Here is a 13,144-nt window from a genome sequence, read left to right as displayed (position 1 = left end):
ACAGTAAATATCTCTTTCCTAATGGTTCTTCAGTCTTGTCACCTAAAAAGAATTGCTTGGGTGTGGGAATCTCCCTCACATCCTCTACAGTGAAGACTGAAGCAAAGAATTCATTTAGCTTCTGTGCAGTGGCCTTGTCTTCCTTAAATGCTCCTTTAACAACGTAATCACCTATTGGTCCCACTGATTGTTGGCAGGCTTCCTGCTTTTGATGTACTTAATCATTTTTTCCTGTTAGTTTTTATATCTTTAGCTAGTTACTCTTAAAAAAAACGTTTGGCCTGCCTAACTATACTTTTACACTTGACTTGTCAGAGTTTGTGCTTCTTTCTACTTTTTTCTCAGTGGGATTTGACTTTGAATTTTTAAAAGATGTTTCTTTGTCTGTAACCATTTTTTACTCTGTTTAGTCAAGGTGGCATTTTTTGGTACACCTACTATTTTTTTCTTTTAAATTTGGGCAATGCATTAAATCTGAGCCTCTATTATGGTGTTTGCTGTTTTGGTGTTTGTTTGGTTTTTTTTTTCACTCTTGTGACTGTTGCTTTGAATTTCCATTTAACTAGCTTCCTTATTTTTATGTAGTTCCCATTTCTGGAGATAAATGCTACTGTGGTGTTCTTCTTCTATCCCGCTTGCTTGAAAAACAATACTATAGAAGTAGGAATTCCCATCCATAGAGAGTCTATGGTACAGTTGATTCATTTAAGATTTTTATTATACTTGATGCTACACTTTCTTTCACATATAGTGTCACTCCCTCAGCAGCACGACCTACTCTGTCATTCCTATATATTTTGTACCCTGGCATTACCATGTCCCTTTTGATTATCCTCGTTCCACCAAGTTTCTCTGATGCTTATTATACCAATATCCTCATTTAATATCAGGCACTCAAGTTTACCATCTTAGGATTTAGACTTCTTGCGTTTGTATGCAAGCACTTACTTGTCTGCCTTCATGTGATATAATTGCATGGGACTCTTTTTCATTTGACTGTTTCTCTTCAGCTCCTACCAGCTTCCATTCTTTCTTCTTTATTAGGATATAGAGAATCCCCATTAACAGATCCTCCTGTAAGAGATATATCTGTTAGCTTTTCTCCCAGGCCTCTGTTTTAGTTTTACATGCCAGCAATCTGGTTCCATTTTGGTTTAGATGAAGCCCATCCTTCCTGTATAGGCTCCTCTTTTCCCAAAAGCTTCCCCAGTTCCTAAAAACAAAACAAACAAACAAAAACAAATAAACAAACAAAAAAACCATAAAACCCTCCTTATCAATTCCATGGGTTGAGACCATGCAGTTCTGCCTCTCTACCTGGCCCTACTCTTGGAACTGGAAGTATTTCAGAGAATGCTACCATGGAGGTCCTTGACTTCAATCTCTTAGTAGCAGCCTAAATTTGGCCTCCAGGCTTACCTTTCCCAATGTGATTGGTACCTAAATGTACCATGACCACAAGCTCCTCCCCCGACCTGTGCATATGTCTGTTTAGATTTCTTGAGCGATCTGCAACCTTCACACGCAGCAGGGAATTTACCATGAGATTCTCCTGGTCATCATAAACCCAACTATCTAAATTTCTAAAAATTGAATCCTCCATTACTATTACCTGTCTGTTTCTAATAACTGTGGTCCCCCTCCCCCAGAGAAGTACCGGCAGTGCGAGAGGGTACCATGACATCATCTGGAAGGAGGGCCCCAACTAGGAGATCATTTCCCTCTATTCCAGTTTGATGTTCTCCTTCCCTGAGACCTTCATCTTTCTCAACAGCACGGAAGTGGCCAGACTAGGGGAGGCCCTGCTATACTGTATCCCATGAAGTCTCAGCTATGGAGCTCTAGGTCTCCCTTAGCTCCTCCAGCTCAGCCACTCTGTCGTCTAGAGCCCATACTCTGTCTGTCTCTGAGGGCCATGAGCTGCTTGCACCAAATGCACACATGTCAGCCACCCACAAAGCATGTAATCAGACATGCATTCAGTGTGATAAACTGGTAACACCTGTTCTGCTGGACTTCTGCCCACATTATTTTTCAATTTTGCAGCTTTTTTTTGGTTTGGTGGTTGTCAGTATTTTTGGGGGGTGGGGGTGGGGGCAGGGGAAGGTGTTTCTTCACCTACATTTAGAGAATGTTTGATATATCTGGCTCTCACTCACTCCCTCTCTAAACTCCCTTGCAAAATGCCCTTGTTTTCAGCTCTTGCCCCCTCTTTCAGCTCCTCTGGTCACTTTTTCTTTTCCTGGGAAATTTTTGTTTTCTTTAATTGATCAAAGCGATATATCGGCATCAATCTGTCTCATGCCATCTGTACAGAGTGGGAGGGGAGCCTGGCCCAGCCCCAGTCCATGGCTTCTGCACATCGACCACAGAATCCCCTAATTACTCCAAGGCTTTTACAAGGGCATCACCTGCTTCTACATTAATCTGGGCTTCTACTTTAGCCGTTCCGTCAGGTGCTGCAGCCAGCTGGGATAAGGCCTTATCCAGAGTTGATTCAGCAGTAACGAGATCCAGCATGTCCAAAGTGGCCACCTCTTCTGCCAGCAGCTGCACAAAGTATTTAGTTGCTGTGCCATCCTCGGCAAAGATGTCACAACTCCAGGATTCAGGACCTGCAGGGTGGGAACGTAAGCTGCCAAGATGCCAAAGGAGCCACTCAGTGTGGGAACATCCACCTGCTTCACAATGCCTCAGTTGTACAACAGCTGCATGGGCAAGGCGAAGGTGAAGGACATCTGGGCTAGGCTGGCAGCCGCCTCAGCATAAGAGTGAGCTGGGGCCTGGAGGCCAGGCAGGTACAGGGCATGGGGCCCGAGGGCCGGGAGATGGCGAGTAGGCAGCATGGTGGGGACCAGGGCGAGCATGGAGCAGAGTGGGGAGGCCACCTATAGTCACTTTGAAGATGGCTTTTTAAAACCATGAATAGTCCCACCCACTATTTAAGGGCTCCTAAAGGGATTAAGGATCAAGAGTCATTAGGAGACCAGAGTGACGTACCTGGGCTACAGAATAGACAATAAGGGGATTCACTCTGTAGCAGATCACCTCAGAGCAATTAATCAGGCTCCTGCCCCTTAGAACACAGCTGAGCTACAAGCCTATTTTGGTATGTTAAATTATTATTACAAGTCTCTTCCAAATGCTTCAGTCATTTTAGAGCCCTTGCATCAACTCCTAAGGAAGAAGCTCCCCAGGTATTGGGGGGAGAAATAGGAAGAGAGAGCTTTCCAGGACTCTAAAATCTACTCAAAATCTTTAAACTAGTTCATTTTGACCCCAGGCAAAGAATTAATCCTATCCTGCAATGCTTCCTGATATATGATATAGGGACAATTTTGTCAGAGAATGGTCAATTGGCTATGTCTCCAGATCACTGACTAAAGCTGGATGGGGTTGTTTTCAGTTAGAGATCTAACTATCACTTTTAGAATACAAAAATTCATCATAGACTCATAGAATATCAGGGTTAGAAGAAACCTCAGGAGGTCAGATAGTCCAACCCCCGGCTCAAACCAGGACAAACCCCAATCAAATCATCCCAGCCAGGGCTTTGTCAAGCCAGGCCTTAAAACCCTCTAAGGATGAAGATTCAACCACCTTCTTAGGTAACCCTATTCCAGTGTTTCACCACCCTCCTAGTGAAATAGTGTTTCCTAATATCCAACCTAGACCTCCCCTACTGTAACTTGAGACCATTGCTTCTTGTTCTGTCATCTGCCACCACTGAGAACAGCCTAGCTCCATCCTTTTTAGAACCCCCCTTTCAGGTAGTTGAAGGCTGCTATCAAATCCTCCCTCACTCTTCTGCAGACTAAATAAGCCCGGTTCCCTTGGCCTCTCCTCATAAGTCATGTGCCCCAGCCCCCTAATAAATTTTGTTGTCCTCTGTTGGACTCTCTCCAATTTGTCCACATCCTTTCTGTAGTGGGGGCCCAAACTGGATGCAATACTCCAGATGTGGCCTCGTCAGTGCCGAATAGAGGGGAATAATCACTTTCCTCAATCTGCTGGCAATGTTCCCACTAATGCAGTCCAATATGCCGTTAGCCTTCTTGGCAACAAGGGCACACTGCTGACTCATATCCAGCTTGTCATCGATTATAATCCCCAGGTCCTTTTCTGCAGAACTGCTGCTTAGCCAGTTGGTCCCCAGTCTGTAGTGGTGCATGGGATTCTTCCGCCCTAAGTGCAGGACTCTGCATTTGTCTTTGTTGAACCTCATCAGATTTATTTTGGCCCAATGCTCCAGTTTGCCTAGGTCACTCTGGATCCTATCCCTACCCTCCAGTATATCTACCTCTCCCCCCAGCTTACTGTCATCCGCAAAGTTGCAATCCATCCCATCATCCAGATCATTAATGAAGCCATTGAACAGGAGTATTTGTCACACACCATGGACCAAATTTTACAGGCATGGAGTTTAAAAACTTTATGAGCAAATATGGGATTAAACATATTCAAACTTCTCTGTTGTAGGCCTGAGACCTGATCACCCCCATCTCATATTAAACCGGTCCTGGGTGAAACTCAGGGAGTTCACAATCAAAATTGAAAAAAGAACGTTCTGCTGCTGATACAGCACCTCCATCTCAGGAATATCCCTAATGAGAGTTATAACCAATAAGGTTATAAAGTAGAGACACCCAGGCTCTGAGAAATTAGGGACAATACAGAAAGAGACTCAACAGATGGTTAGATAAGCTCTAACCACAGTTTTTATGCTGACCATCTGCATAAACAGAGAAGGTCACAACTAAATTACATTTTGGGCACGAAAGATCAAATGTAAAAACTTGGGTGGTAAGGAGGACACATAGGTGCCAGTGTGTAACTGGGTAAAAGTTTGTTATTTAGGAGTGTGGCTAATGTGATAGGTTTAATAAATTTGAAGGAGGGAGCTAGTTTTAGCTATGTAACGTAAATGAAAAACAATACTTTTTGGGAACCATTTCAGGACCTCAGTTCAATATCAAGCTGCTGGAACTCTGACCACTCTGGACAACCGTGATGAGCAGAGGCATCACTGGGAACCCCTAGATGAATGAATACTGACTGGCGAGCAGGTGAAATCTGTCTGTATATTGGGAGCGGTGAGCATAAGAGATTTGCTTGGTATATGTATTCTGTGTGTGTTGCTAATAAATAGATGTTTAGAACATAGCTGTTTAAGGCTTTTTCACTGGGAAAAGGTTCTGCAGACCTGTAAATCCCTGAGCTCCAAGGGAAAGGGTGGGTACTTAAATTGACCAGGTTTCTTCCTGATCCCAGTGGGTAAGGCTAGGTACCTTACACCCTGAATCCTTTAGTGGAGGTGCCTAAATTGACCGGGTCACGCCTTGAGCCTTTGGTAGCCTGTTGACAGGGTGCTCTAGATTTTTGCGGGTAACACTGTTGTTGTCAAGTGTGTATGTGTTCTCTCTATGTGCTGTCCTTGCTCTGCACAGATAGCCAGCCCAGCAGACCTTAGAGAACTGTTCAGAAAGACTACAGACTTGGTTCAGTGGTGAAGGTGCTTGGACGTGTTTATTGTCAACAGATCACAGTCTTAGTTCCCTGGATCATTGTCTACAGGTAAACTAACGTGTATGCCCATCACAATGGACCAGCTCAGTCAGCAGTGGGACTTTCTGCTGCCCCCTAGGCCTGACAAAGAGTTAAGGTGAGGTACCCCAACATTTATAGATTGAGACAAACAGGGCCGGCTCCAGGCACCAGCGTAGGAAGCTGGGGTGCTTTGGGGTGGCCAATTCAAAGAGGCAGCACTCCGTCCAGTATTAAGGTGGCACATCCGGGTCTTCGGTGGGAATTCAGCGGCGGGTCCCTCATTCCCTCTCTTCCTCTTTGAGTTGCCGCCGAATTGCCGCCAAAGAGGAAGAGAGGGAGGACCTGTCGCTGAATAGCCGCCGAAGAGGAGGAGAGGAAGGACCTGCCGCTGAATTGCTGCCGAAGAGGAGGAGAGGAAGGACCTGCCGCTGAATTGCTGCCAAAGAAGTGGCACAATTAAGCTGCCACTGAAGTGCCGCCGCTCGTTTTTTTTTTGGTTTTTTTTGCTGCTCCTGGAGCCGGCCCTGGAGACAATCAATCTAGGATAAAAAAAACCCTTGTGTATCACCTTACGTGTTTCATGATATGTTTATCTCCTGATGCTTCAAACTAAACATCCCTATTCATCACCTCTGTCAAACCATCTTATTTTGTGGTAGGTTGGGGTGGTGTTGTGCTAGCTTGCTTGAATGTGTTTACTCATTCAGTGTGCTTTAGCAATGCTAGCGATACCTGTGTCAAGTTCACATACCAGACACTGAACTTACAGACAAGCATCTGCTTTCTAACAGGGCCTGAATTTTGCTTATAGCCTAACTTTTGCTGATTTTGTTTTAGGCCTCGGGCCTTGCCCCAGGCACGTGCACATGCGCTCTCTCCCTACTATACCCTTATTGTCAAGCTTCCAGTGGCCTAGCAGAGGGAGCAGTAAGGACCTTTAATGAGGGGATGAAGATGATGGAAGCTTGAAAACAAAGCCGGGTTGCTTCCTTTAGAAACTCCTCAAACTACAACAGGCATAGCTCATCCCATTGTTTGATGGGAAGGAAGATAAGAACTCATTTGGACTCAATCCATCACAGCATGGGGGGAAGCGCTGAGGAAGCAAACTTTTCAAAAACATAACCCTGACAGAGCTGGACCCAACGGACCTATATCAAAAGTTTCAACATTCCCCAGCCACTGGGGATTCAGGTACTATCCTAAAGCAAACTGGACCTTGTCTTTTAAAGTCCGCTTATTAAGTGATGGTCAAGTCGTAAGATGACATCATGTGCAACCACCACAGCCTTTCCCATTGGGTGGTGACTACCTGGAGGAGCCTAAACTAGAAGAGGAGGCAGTGTGATCAGAAATGACCGAGAGGGAGAACTACTGGACCAAGAGAATGGGGGAAGTGGGTCTTCCTCCCCAACCCCAAGCAGAGGTGTCCCTAGGTACCATGGAAAAACACTACCCCATGATAGAGATGAGCCCTGTATTATTTAAAAGACTACATATGGGCTGTAAATTAAGAGTGAATGGCTGTAGTAATGTGATTAACTGGGTTACTTAGGTCTACACTGGGCGGAGATTGATCTAAGTTATGCAACTTCAGCTACGTGACTAATGTAGCTGAAGTCGATGTACTTAGATCAACTTACCATGGTGTCTTCACCGCGGTGAGTTGACTGCCACCGCTTCCCCGATGGGAGAGAGCTTGGGGATCGATTTATCTAGACTGACACAATAAATCGATCCTCACTGGATTGAATGCTGCCTGGCCGGTAGTGAAGACATACCCTTACTTCCTGTTTAATTAGTATGTGTTTTCCTTGCTACACCACTCTGTATGTAGTTGAATAAAGCAGCACATTCTTAGTCTGCAGTTCTGTAATTACTGGGTGTTTCTTGTGTACTGAGTGATCCCCTTTACCAAAGCTTTGAAAATGGATAGGACGGACTTTTTGTCCAGTAGGAGGGGAAAGGGTTTTGTGCCTGGGGGAGATATGTTCTCAGTGAACAGGATTTTGTGTGTCATTCCATTATGCAAAATGCTAGTAGAGGAAGGCCAGTGTCTGTGGTAGGGTTTCCAGGTGGCCAGTTTTCAACCAGAACACCCAGTTGAAAAGGGACCTTGGCACCTCCAGTCAGCACCATTGACTGAGCCGTTAAAAGTCCAGTTGGTGGAACAATGGGGCTAAGGCAGGCTCCCTGTTTGCCTGGCTCTGCACAGCTTCCCCGAAGTGGTCCACATGTCCATCTGGCTCCTACATTCAGGGGCAGCCAGGGAAGCTCCATACACTGCTCCTGCTCCAAGTGCCAGCTCCACAGCTCCCATTGGCTGGGAACCACAGCGCCTGCAGGTGCGGGAAGCACACACTGCGAAAAGCCACCTGGCAACCCCTCTGCTTAGGAGTCAGAAACGCCAGACACTTCCGGGAGCAGTGTGGAGCCAGGGCAAGCAGGGAGTGGTGCACTGCCGACTGGGAGCCACCTGAGGTAAGTGCCACCCAGACAAAGCCAACCCCCCTGCCCCAGGTCAGAACCCCTCCCCATACCCCCCAGACCCATACCTCAATCCCCTGTCCCAGCCTTGAGTCCCCTCCCAGAACCCTCACCCTGCACCTCTTCCCACACCCCAACCCCCTACCCCAGCCGTCCCGCACCCAAACTCCTTCCCGGAGCCCTCACTCCAAACTTCCTCATGTATTCTAAACTTGAGCCCCGCCCCCTGCACCCCAAACCCTTCAGCCCCACTCCAGAGCCCACACCCCTGGCCAAAGCCTGCACCCCCTCCCACACCCCAACCCACTACCCCAGCTCTGAGCCTGCTCCCACACTCCAAATGTCTTGTCCCCATCCCGGAGCTCCCTCCTGCACCCCAAATCTCTCATCCCCAGAGCCTGCACCCCCAGCTGGAGCCCTCACCTCTTCCCACACCCTAACCCCTTGCCCTAGCCCAATTAAAGTGAGTGAGGGTGGGGAAATATGAACGACAGAGGGATGGGGGGTGGTGTGAGTGGGGGAGTGACCTCAGAAGGGGCAGGATCTCAGGGAAGGGGTAGGAGCAGATCAAAGATGTTCGGTTTTGTGGAATTAGAAAGTTGGCTACCATAGGCTGTGGGTCTTCATCAATCTCCCAAAAACCCAGGAGAATCATTAAATAATGCTGAGTGGGTCACTATCTAACCTTTCCCCCTCTCTGCTTTCCCTCAGCTCACAGGAAGGAGGAGGCTCATGAGGCAGTAGCTGACTTGCAAGCCCATGGAAACTGCTGAAAGTGAGCAACATTCCAGAGGCATGGTCTTTGGCACAGCCCTGGGATGTCCTGGAAAGTTCCTGCTATCCAGACCTCTGACAGCCATGAATCCTGCTCTCATTCTGTGAAAGGACCAACCTCACTTCTATCCCTCAAAGGCAGTGGTCAGGTGGAAACTCCTTGACTCGAAACTCATGGAGGTTCACAATGTCCTACCCTGCAAAAGGGATGATCTGGCTCAGTTGTGAGCAGTAACTTTCACAATACCAAGGTATCATCTTAAGGTTTCTCCTTTCAGTTTTTAAATCCTGTGTGTAATATCCAAAGGAAAAGTAAAGACTTGCAGTGTTCTGTGCCCCAGTGGGGATTAGCATTAGCCTCTCACTTGAAAGTTTGGGTGTTTTGGTTTTTTTCATCAAAAAATGTGTTATCTTTAGAAATGTTGCTATTGAAGACACTTGATGAATGTCCTGCTTTTTCCTCTATGCTCTTATGAAGGCTTAGCAACATTAATCCATGTTCAGAAATAATTCCCTTCCATGCAAATTAAACAATTCCTATAATTTTGTTATGGTAGAGAAGATCAATAGCTACTTTTTATGAAGAGCTTTGAATATGAAAAGTATCCTTATGAAACCAACAGTTTCTAGTGGCAGGTAAAGCACTGCCTCTCTAATTTAAATGCTTGAAAACTTGGTGGCTTTATTCTATTTGTTTCTCTGTGGGAATCTGGCAAATATTCTTGACTTTCTTGAGTTCACTGGGTGGAATGGGACTACACAATGCATTTTTATGTTAATGAATATGTGATATTCTTTTCCTAAGAAGTATATCCCACTGATTTTCTGAAATCAACGCAGTAAAGTCTGGCTGTGTGTTTTTGTTGCAAATACAAATGTTCACTTTTTTTGTCTTTTATCTCAGAACTGTAGTGTTATATTTGCATTTGTTTAAAGTATTCATGGATTTATGCGATAGATGTGCATAAATGTACTACATTAGCATTAACAAGCCAACATTTAGAATAAATCAGTGGGTCCATTCGGGTAAAGGTCTTTCCCTGCTCCCTCAGCTTCCAGCATTCCAGTTAATTCTGTATTTCAGCTGGGATTAAAAGCATAAGTGATCAGGAATCTCTTGGTCTATTAATTAAAACTCCCATTGAAGTGCAGGTTTTGTCACAGTAAAGACTCAGAGATCAGTTATTAGAATGTTTGTATAATCTTAAAACAGCTGAAATCCTTCCATAAATCACTTTGCATATGTATGTATGTATAACTGACTTTCATAACGTAGACAAATCCATCTTCCTTTCATTCACTCTTTTAAAAAACACTTTATATTACAGTAATGCTTCTGTCCCAATCAGTATTGGGAGGCCCATTGTTCTGGGTGCTGTATAAACATCTATGAAGACATGATCCCTTCTCTAAGCACCTTAAACTTTGAAGAAAGTACAGTCCAAAACTTTCAAAAGCTAGGATCTATCCAGATCCCCCTAAAGTCAATTGAAAGACTCCTATTCACTTCAGTGGGCGTAGGATCAGACTCTTTGTTTATTTTCTTAGACAACTGTTGATCATGCTGATATCTTTTCATCATAAAACTGTGAAGACATAAACTGTGCTACCGTATAAGGCAATCACGTGGTTTTCACTTAAGTCTATGGTTTTGTTCTGTTTCTTGGGAAGTAAAATCTTTAAAAATAACCCTGATAATGAAGGTCCTAACTGAGCATGCACAGTTGTTTCTCAGTCAGCTGTTAATGTTTTTAGTCAGTTAAGACCGAATTTTTAAAGCACAGCTACTGAACTTGCTGGCTTGCTTTTCATCACTGCAAACGGCACTGCTTAGCCATTCACAAGCAGTTAAAATTTGAATGAAACATAGGAGTTGGCACCTATGACTGGAAACCAGTCTGTTTCACCTGTGTTAGGCCTTGTCTACACAACGGTTTTGCCAACAGAAGAGCAGAGGTGTCCACAGTGCAATGCTCTTCCCTCTGATTTATCTCTCCTGCTACACCCACATAATAAAGCCATGTCAATAAGCAGCATAGAGCTTTTTGCGACAAAGTTAGGGCAACTCAGTATCACTTCACTTGCTTATGTCTCCCTAAGTGGCCTCCAGGAGGTATCCCACAATGCCCATTATGACTGCTCTGGTCATCAGTTTCAACTCTAATCTGGCCATTCAGCTGGGTACACAGATATGAGCTGCTCCCCCTTTGACCTCCAGGAGTTTTTGAAATTCCACTTCCTGTTTGCTCAGCATGCAGAGTTCACATAGCATCTTCCCAGCTGACTTTGCTTGCTTTCTGCAGCAAATGTGCTGCCGCTTGAGTATGTTGGAGTTGTTGGGTCTATGGGAGAGGAAGCGGTGCAGCTGCAGCTCTGGTCCAGCCATAGGAACTTTGATACCTACATGCAGATTGCTTGAGGCATAGAGGAAAAGGGGACACGCAGCAGTTATTTTCTAATATCAAGGAGCTGAGGCAGGCAACCAGAAGGCAAGAGAAGCCAACCATTGCTGTGGTGTGGCACTGAAGACATGCCACTTCTACAAGTAACTGCATGCCATCCGTGGCAGAAACCCCACCTCTACCACCAACACTCCCTATTGTTACTTCAGGGGGACTGGAGGCAACGGCCTGCAGAGGTAACCCTAAGGATAAAGTGGTGGACAAGGAAGTAGAGTTGGATGTGGAACAGGCGACAGGATTGTCCAATGGCATAGCGACCCAGGACCTCTTTTTTACTCCAGAGGGGTCTATCCAGTCCCAGTACGCTAGCTCTGGCATGCCTGAAGCAGGAGAGGGGAGCACTGGTAAATGCTAATTTTGCTTTGATGCTACACGGTGACATGAGATAGAGGTATCCGTTATTTTGTTACATGGGGCACATAAGAGAAGCAATAAAAATTAACAACACTAGGTACTGTTTGCATCTGCTTCTTATTCCCCTATGCAGCCATGCAGTGGGGATCCTACAGAAAAGTTTGTTAATGCACACCGGGATCTCCTGGGAATCATTCATAGAAACTCTAGGAAATCGTCTGCTGAAGGTTCCATGGCAGAGCTGCTTGTTTATTCCCCCATTGTAGGATACTTTGCCACACAAATTGGCAGTTACTTCTTCAGGAACCAAAGTAGCACACAAGAAAGCAGCATATGTGTCAGGGTATCTCTCCTTCACTGCTTCTCCAGCATCTTAAAGGAAGGAAAAAAATTTGGCTCTGTTCCTTAAAAATCCCACTTCTGTCACCATGTCATAGGTCTCACCCCCACTCTGAACTTTAGGGTACAGATGTGGGGACCTGCATGAACACCTTTAAGCTTAACTACCAGCTTAGATCTGGTCTCACTGCCACCATCCAGATTTTAGAGTTATCTGGAGAACTCTGTCTTCCCCCCGCAAACCTCCCCCTTCCTGGGTAGCCTTGAGAGACTCCTCCACCAAGTCCCTGGTGAACACTGATCTAAACCCCTTGGATCTCAAAACAAGGAGAATTTAACCATCCCCCCCCTCCTTTCTCCCACCAATTCCTGGTGAGTCCAGATCCAAACCCCTTGGATCTTAAAACAAGGAAAAATCAATCAGGTTATTAAAAAGAAGGCTTTTAATTAAAGAAAAGAAAGGTAAAAGAAAAAACCTCTGGGAGACAGCATACAAGCTGACCTCACAGACAACAGATTTAAAACACAGGATGTTGCCCTGGGCAAAAACCTTAATACACACAAGAGTACCCAATTTGATAATTCCCCTAATTGCACAAAGACAAGTTACAAAAGAAAATAAACATAAACCTATTTATTCCTTTCTAAAACTTACTACTCTGATAAGAGGCTGGTTCCTTGATCTTTTCCACTCCGGCTGAAACAAACTGACTCTAAACAAAGGAAACTTCCCTCCTTCCTTTTGAAACATCTGGTCAGGTGTCAGCTAGGCTAGGTGAACTTCTTAACCCTTTGCAGGTAAAAGAAGCATTAACCCTTAACTATCTGTTTATGACAATATGGAACCAGTCTGAAGCCACAGGCATGCAGGAGATGCACGCACCCTTGCATCCTTGGTTACCCTCAGTAATGCGAATATCAGCTTTCTTCACCCCCACCTGTGCAGAAAGGTGCCAGTACTCAGAGTAGTGTCCCTAAGCACTTGTAGTGATCCCCTTCTGAAACCACCCAGACCTTTTGTCCCACTGCCACCCTTTTCCCCACCCTTCCCCACCCTCTCCTTCCTCGGGCTGAACTCACCATGTTTGGTGTGCTTGCTGTGCTGTGTGCTTGTGAGGGGAAAGTGAGAAAGAAGTGTATGTAACTTCTATGATTCAAACCAGCAAGTACACTCACAATAC

General features: G+C 45.3%; 1 pseudogene; it reads right to left on the bottom strand.

Annotated features, from left to right (window-relative positions):
* Positions 1 to 2,325: 2,325 nt before the first annotated feature.
* LOC116824004 (ATP synthase F(1) complex subunit delta, mitochondrial pseudogene) lies at positions 2,326 to 2,846 on the bottom strand (annotated as a pseudogene).
* Between the last annotated feature and the right edge of the window lie 10,298 nt (positions 2,847 to 13,144).

The sequence above is a fragment of the Chelonoidis abingdonii genome, chromosome 3, assembly GCF_003597395.2.
Source record: "Chelonoidis abingdonii isolate Lonesome George chromosome 3, CheloAbing_2.0, whole genome shotgun sequence".
In the NCBI taxonomy this organism is placed as follows: domain Eukaryota; kingdom Metazoa; phylum Chordata; order Testudines; family Testudinidae; genus Chelonoidis; species Chelonoidis abingdonii.
Note: the sequence above shows the minus strand (reverse complement) of the source record. Positions and strands in the feature narration are given on the sequence as shown.